At 31.9% G+C, this 6,664-nt stretch overlaps 1 long non-coding RNA gene across 1 annotated transcript; it reads right to left on the reverse strand.

Moving 5' to 3' along the window:
- Positions 1 to 2,253: 2,253 nt before the first annotated feature.
- LOC130459572 (uncharacterized) lies at positions 2,254 to 6,384 on the reverse strand. Its single transcript, XR_008919077.1, has 3 exons — positions 6,208 to 6,384; positions 5,825 to 5,871; positions 2,254 to 2,731 (listed from the first exon to the last, which is right to left on the reverse strand). It is a non-coding gene; the product is annotated as an uncharacterized lncRNA (long non-coding RNA).
- Between the last annotated feature and the right edge of the window lie 280 nt (positions 6,385 to 6,664).

The raw sequence follows: 6,664 nt of genomic DNA on the forward strand, positions 1-6,664 counted from the left end.
CACCTTCAAATTTCACAAATTCTCTGTTTTTCTTCCCTTAAAAGTCAACAAAAATGATGCTAATGATAGACGGACCGATGATAACCAAGTTCATCGAAAATTCAGAGGAGTTCGACAAATTCGCCAACGAAAAGTTCGAATCAATCAATAACAAAGAAGAAAAGTTTTCTGAATCAATAGCGCTTGACAGGGAGGAACCTCAAAATGAAGACGACCGGTATCAGGCCGTAGACGACTTGGAAGAATACAAGGCGGAGTTGAAGGAGATGATGAAGGCGGTGGCGCTGGGTATTGCGGATACGCCGGTGAGCGTATTGGTGGAAGAAGGAAGCTTTTTGTCAAAGGTTTTCGAGTTGGAGATAGCTCGAATTAAAAAGGAGAAGGACGACGAGGTGTTGAGGATAATGGAAATGAACAGGATAAAGATTAGTGCTGCTAAGAAAGTTGATGTTACTTTGCCTAAGAAGTTGAAGAAGAAGAATAGTTTTGGTATTATGAATTTTTGTGCTTGTTCTGGCAAACAATTTGGTGAGATTAATAATAGTAATTAATATGAATGATTATTATTATTATTGTTTTGTGTAATTCAATGAATCTACTACGGGGTATATGTTTAGTTCATTTAATTTTGTTTATTTTGGTTGATTTAATTTGACGGAGAAAGAATGATAGATTGTTAATTGTTTTACATTGTTGGTAAATAATTAGGTCAAACGAGCTTAAATCGGTAATGGAAGGGAGAAATTTGAATAATGAAATGAAAATCGAATGAATTGAATTTTGATTTTGATTTTGATTTTGATTTTGATTTTGTTGTCATTGTGTGATGGATACACTTTGATTTGAATGGTAAGGGCAGAAATATAGGGCAGCCGCAGGCACTTATATTTAACGAGAGGAAATAAAGGACTTGGTCAATGCTCGGTCAATTAGTCGTGGACTCATAGCCATGCGCCCATGACTCCATGAGTATGAGCTTTATGAATATTTTTTTGTGTGTTTCCTACATTAAGGAATACTCCGTATATGATAGAAAGTGTTGTAAAACAAAATCTTATTTTTTTTGGGAGCTATATAAATATAAATATATTGAGGATATTATCCTATATGATAGAATTGTATGTAGTAGAGTTATGTTATAACTAGGAGATTTAGTTTGTATTATCAATAATGACAACACAATACAACACAATATTATATTTTCCCACCAATAATATATTTTATCAAAATAAAATAATTTATGTTGAAAATTTTATATAGAATGGGTAAAATAAAAATAAAAATTATGTGTTGTGCATAGTGATGTCAAAGAAGCAGGGCGAGTATGGATGATGGTACCTTCACACGCATACCCGCCTAAAATCTTCGCCACGTCAGCCATGGTGGGTATAATATTAACATCTACCAGATTAGGATATTCGAAAAAAATTTATTATGCACAGATTCTATTAAATTGTTAAGTTAAAATAAATATTTTATATATCAACTGCTATATTTTATATATTAAGATTAGATAAGTGTTTGATGTTGGATTGAATTTTAGATTTATTTTTTTAAATGTTAGAGTGGTTGATTTTGGATCAAGTTGTATATACGTAGTATTCGTAATTAATTAATAAAAATATCTACGTGGCCCCCGACTTTTTTAATTCATAAATAATTTTGAAATCTTATTTTTCATTCGCCAAAACCATTAGATTAGTGTTTGATTTTAGATTGAATTTTATTTTAGATTTATTTTTTAATTATTAGAGTGTTTGGTTTTGGATGGAGTTGTATATATTAGTAATTTAATTAGTTAAATAAAATATCTATGTGGCACCTAATTAAATTATCTACGTGGCACTCAGTTTTTTTTTTAATTCAAACATAAATTAGAAATCTTATTTTTAATTGGTCGAAATCATTAGTAAACCTACGTGGCGCTCTAATATTTCAGCAAATATGCCTCCTCTATATATATATATATATATATATATATATATATATATATATATATATATATATATATATATATATATATATATATATATATATATATATACATATATATATATATACACACACTAGTATTTTATACACGCGATGCGTGCGTGGATTATAAAATGCATATAAACAAACATTAATAAATCAATATATATTATCGTGAAATGACTATCTCTTTATTTTATTTTATCAGAAAGTATTTTAACCAATAGTTTAATACCTATTGGAATATTTCATCACAAATACATGGTCGAAAAGTTAAGAAAATTGTTCAAGATATCTATATACTCCATACAATCCAATTTGTACGTAAAGATATTCTAATTTTTTTCTTCCTCTCAAAACTAATATAATAATAATTTAATTTGTCTTTTTTCTTAATTTCAGGCAATGAGATTGAGAAAAGTAGAAATTAAGAAAAAGAAAAAAGAAAATTAAAAAAAGAGAACGTAAAAACAAATACACAGAAGAAGAGGAGGAGAGAGAAAATACAAAGAAGGCGATCTTAGAGAAAGAAGGAGCGGAAAAAGCTTGAGATCGTTTGGCCATGGTGGTAGCGAGTTAAGCCTTTACCGAGTCAACTCGTTTGCAATCGATTTTAATCGCGCGATTTCCCGTTGATTACTGGGAAAGTATTTCCGGCGTCGGTTGTGGTTTACTTTCAGTTGTATTGAAGAGAAAGAAGAGCGAGATAAGAGATCGAGAAGATGACAATGAACGGAAATGGATACATCAAACGTCGTTTCTATCGACAAAATGAACATCAATTAATTAAATTGTAAGCAAATGAATCCATTATAAAACTGTAAATGAAGCAAATTAACATAATTAAGCAAATGGGTATCAAATCGTACACTGCAATATTCTGAATGAGAATGCAATCCAAATAAATTACAGGAAAAATTAACACTATATAAAGAAAATAAAACGTAGGGCTAATTACAGTGGAGGAGAAAGAAAGAGGACCAGATTAGAAGAGGAAACGACGCAGTAGCAACAATGGAGAAAGGCAGTCACTATTTTAAATAATTGGGTTTGTAATTGAATTATATTGTAAGATAGCAGAGGGTATTTAAGTACTCCCTATGTTCCTTTATGTTCTTCCCATTTGAGAAATGGTGTGAGAATTAAGAAAATGGAATCTTGTAATGATTGGGTGAAAGAGTAATGATTGAATGTAAGAGAAAGTAATAAAGTAGTAAAAGAAAGTAATAAAGAAATGAAGGAAAGAGAAGATATTTTTAATAAAGTAATAAAAAATCATAAAAGTGGGGTTGGGTGGGTGAATAGGGAAATGTGAATGAATTAAATAAGGGATGGTGGGGAAATTTATGGTAAAAAGTCATGTCCAAAAATAGAAATGGGAAGAACATATAGGAACGCCCGAAATAGAAACGGGAAGAACATTATATTTCATAGGGGACACCAAAAGTGGTGTTACCAAATGTCCCTCCCCTCTTGGCTTATATAATAGAGATATATTAGATTTATACAAAAGGAGAGAAAATAAACAAAATAATATAGTAGATATGTATTTTTAGGAAAGGTTTTTATAGTAGCCCTTCAATTACATCTCCACCTGACCGCGGAAGCACTGATCCCCCTAACGCAGCGCTCCTCGACTCCCCATGTGTCATTCCTGGTATATGTTTTAGTATAATATAATAGATTTTCGTCCCAACTGGCACATAGAAATTAAAATATATTACTCCCGCCACCTACCTGGCTATCCATACTCGCCTCATACCTACGCCAATTTCTGCTTTGTTTTTTTTTTTTTTTTAACAAATATCAGATGACAACATATCACGAAAAATAATCTATAAAAAGTATCTGACAGTTAAAAATAACATATACTCCGTATAAGGGATTGTTTGGTTAGACATTTAAAATCTTGTTTAAATTTTTTAAACACGTACTTAAAAAAAATATAAACAAGCTTTTTTAATTTTTTTTTTTTAATCTATACTAATATTTTAAAACACATAACTTATATGCCACTTGTCATCTTTTAAAAACTCTATTTATTTTCATTTTATTTTCCAAAGTAAAGATATTCGTCATTTAGTTGTCTCTTCTTAAATTTTATTTTAAAAAGCTCTTTGTATTCATAACCTCCCTTTATCCCTTCAACTTTTTATCTACATTTTTACTCTTTCATATTTTGTTGAGGGGTAGATAAAGCAGGCATTTTGTTAATTGTTACTCTTTCAGATAATTGTGACTAAAACAATATCACATTTTCAATACCGCCTTTCAATACCGCACTTTCAATATCGCAATTTCAATAACGCAATTTCAATATCGCACCTCTATTTTATATGCTTGCAATTTCAATTCCGCACTCTTTACTCACATTTTTAAGGTGATGTGGTTTTGTACGCATATTAATAATTCCTACTATTCTGGTCATCTTGCAATCCATTAGGCTAGTGCTTTCTATGCGTCCACCTTTATGGAAAACTTCCGACCATGGACCATTTTTAACTTTTGACATTCATTATGTCAAAAAAAAAAACAAAACTTTTGACATTCAAGTTTACTTGATAGACGATTCTTAGTCACAAAACTGATCCTGAAAGTCTGTCTTAAGATTTTCGATTATCAAGTCCATATGAACGTAATTGTAAAAAACACATAACTCGTGCGTCGCACAGGCTAAAAACTAATTATACTTCGTATAGACATTATGTTAGGTATGACCGTATTAAAGATAAGTGGGTTGGGTAAGCGGGTATGGTGTTGGGTGGGTGGGGATCGGGATGGGGAGGGTCCAATATAAAATACACACCTGTCCCATCACTCATGATGGTCACAAGAAAGGCGTGGGAGTTTTTAGGTGTGCCATCTCAAAGCGAGATTGTTGTCTTCTATACGACATTCACGAATCCTCTTTTTATTTCCATTTCCTTGTATTAGAATAAAGTGAAGCACACGTGCAGAGCAAATGCCGCATTCTCACCTATGTTCCATCACCAGACAAACTTTTCCCCATCCCTGGCTACTTGGGTGGATGTAGGGAGAGTCTCCCACGAAATTTGCCCCATTGACAGTCTGACATCACTAGTTGTGCATAGGGGGAATCACAATTTAGATGGTGAATCGTGGTGCACAGTCCTCTACATGCACCACTATTAAAACTACGTCGCTTTGATATTTTTTTGTATTTCTTTTTAAAACAAATATGAAAAGAAGATAGATTTACATTTTATTACTCCGTATTAAAGATAGTAAATAAAAAAAAATCCCAAAAATTGCGCCTAATATATCATTACCAAACAAACAAATTTTGACCAATTATCCCAATTTATTACGACTACCTAACCTAAACTTTCAAAAAAAAAAAAAAAACAACCAAGATGCTTGAGAACAATTGGCATTATATTTGCTCAATAAAAAATATTGCTAATTAATTATGTATTGGGAACAATTCATTATGCATATAGCTGAGAAACCCAGAGAAAAAAGGCTTCGTACACTACAAGAATTTGTATCTTTAACGACAACTTAATTACGACGGGTCAAAAATCCCGTCGTAAAAGCCTTTTACGACGGGGCTAACAACCAAACAACGACGGGAACAACCGTCGCAAATGTCTTTTATGATGGATTAACGACGGGATTTTCTATTAACGACGCCCCACTTTTATGACGGATTTGCGACAGGAAATCCCGTCGTTAATCAACGATTATTGGCCTTTCGCGACGGGATTTCCCGTCGTTAATGGTACAATTTCTTGTAGTGGTATTATATACTTCCCGGAACAATTAATCATGTATTAGCAGAATATAAAACCAAGATGCTTGTACGATGTAATAAGTATAAAATAACACATACTTCGTATTTATATTTTCGGTGTCCTTGTAAGTAGAGAGTCTGACGTTCTTCCGTATTGTTCCATTAGAAAAAGAACATGAAGTGAATATATAAGAACATATTGTATTTCAACAAAGAACATTACTTCGATTATTAAACAAGTTAACAAAAAGAACATGAAGTGAATATATAAGAACATATTGTATTCCAAAAAAGAACATCACGTCAATTATTAAACAAGTGATTTTTTCTTATTTGTTTTTCCGTATTGTTCCATTAGAAAAAGAATATGAAGTGAATATATAAGAGCATATTGTATTCCAAAAAAAGAACATCGTGTCAATTATTAAATAGGTCAATTATTTTTTCTCATGTCAATTTATAAAAAAGTAGTATATACATACGATTTTTTCTTATGTGTTCTTCTTCCGCGCTCGCCGTGTTCGTTCTCTTGTGCCATGGAGTTCAATCTTGATTTTCGATATCTTCAAACTGAACCCCTGTTATCAATTCCCTTTTGTAAAGGAACGTTAAAAAGTTATACTAGGAAAAATTTGGGGCTAGATTTATTTTCCGGTAGTTTTGAGAGAATTTAGGGATGAAGATGGGGTTGTTTGGGAAGATTGAGATAGACAAAATCTTTGACTGTAGAACAAGCGTAATTTAAGGAGATTTAATTTCCAGACTTTTTTCAAGGGGGAGTAAGAGATGTTCTTCCCTTTTTTGTTTAATGAGTAATCTGCGTTTTGTTAACTATTTTCTGCGTTTTGGAAGAGGTACACAGTCCTCTATGTGAACTACTGTCCACCTTCCACGGATTGGGGGAGGAAGTCTTATGTTCATTGACTTTTTTTAGTAAAG

The sequence above is a fragment of the Spinacia oleracea genome, chromosome 4, assembly GCF_020520425.1.
Source record: "Spinacia oleracea cultivar Varoflay chromosome 4, BTI_SOV_V1, whole genome shotgun sequence".
NCBI lineage: Eukaryota > Viridiplantae > Streptophyta > Magnoliopsida > Caryophyllales > Amaranthaceae > Spinacia > Spinacia oleracea.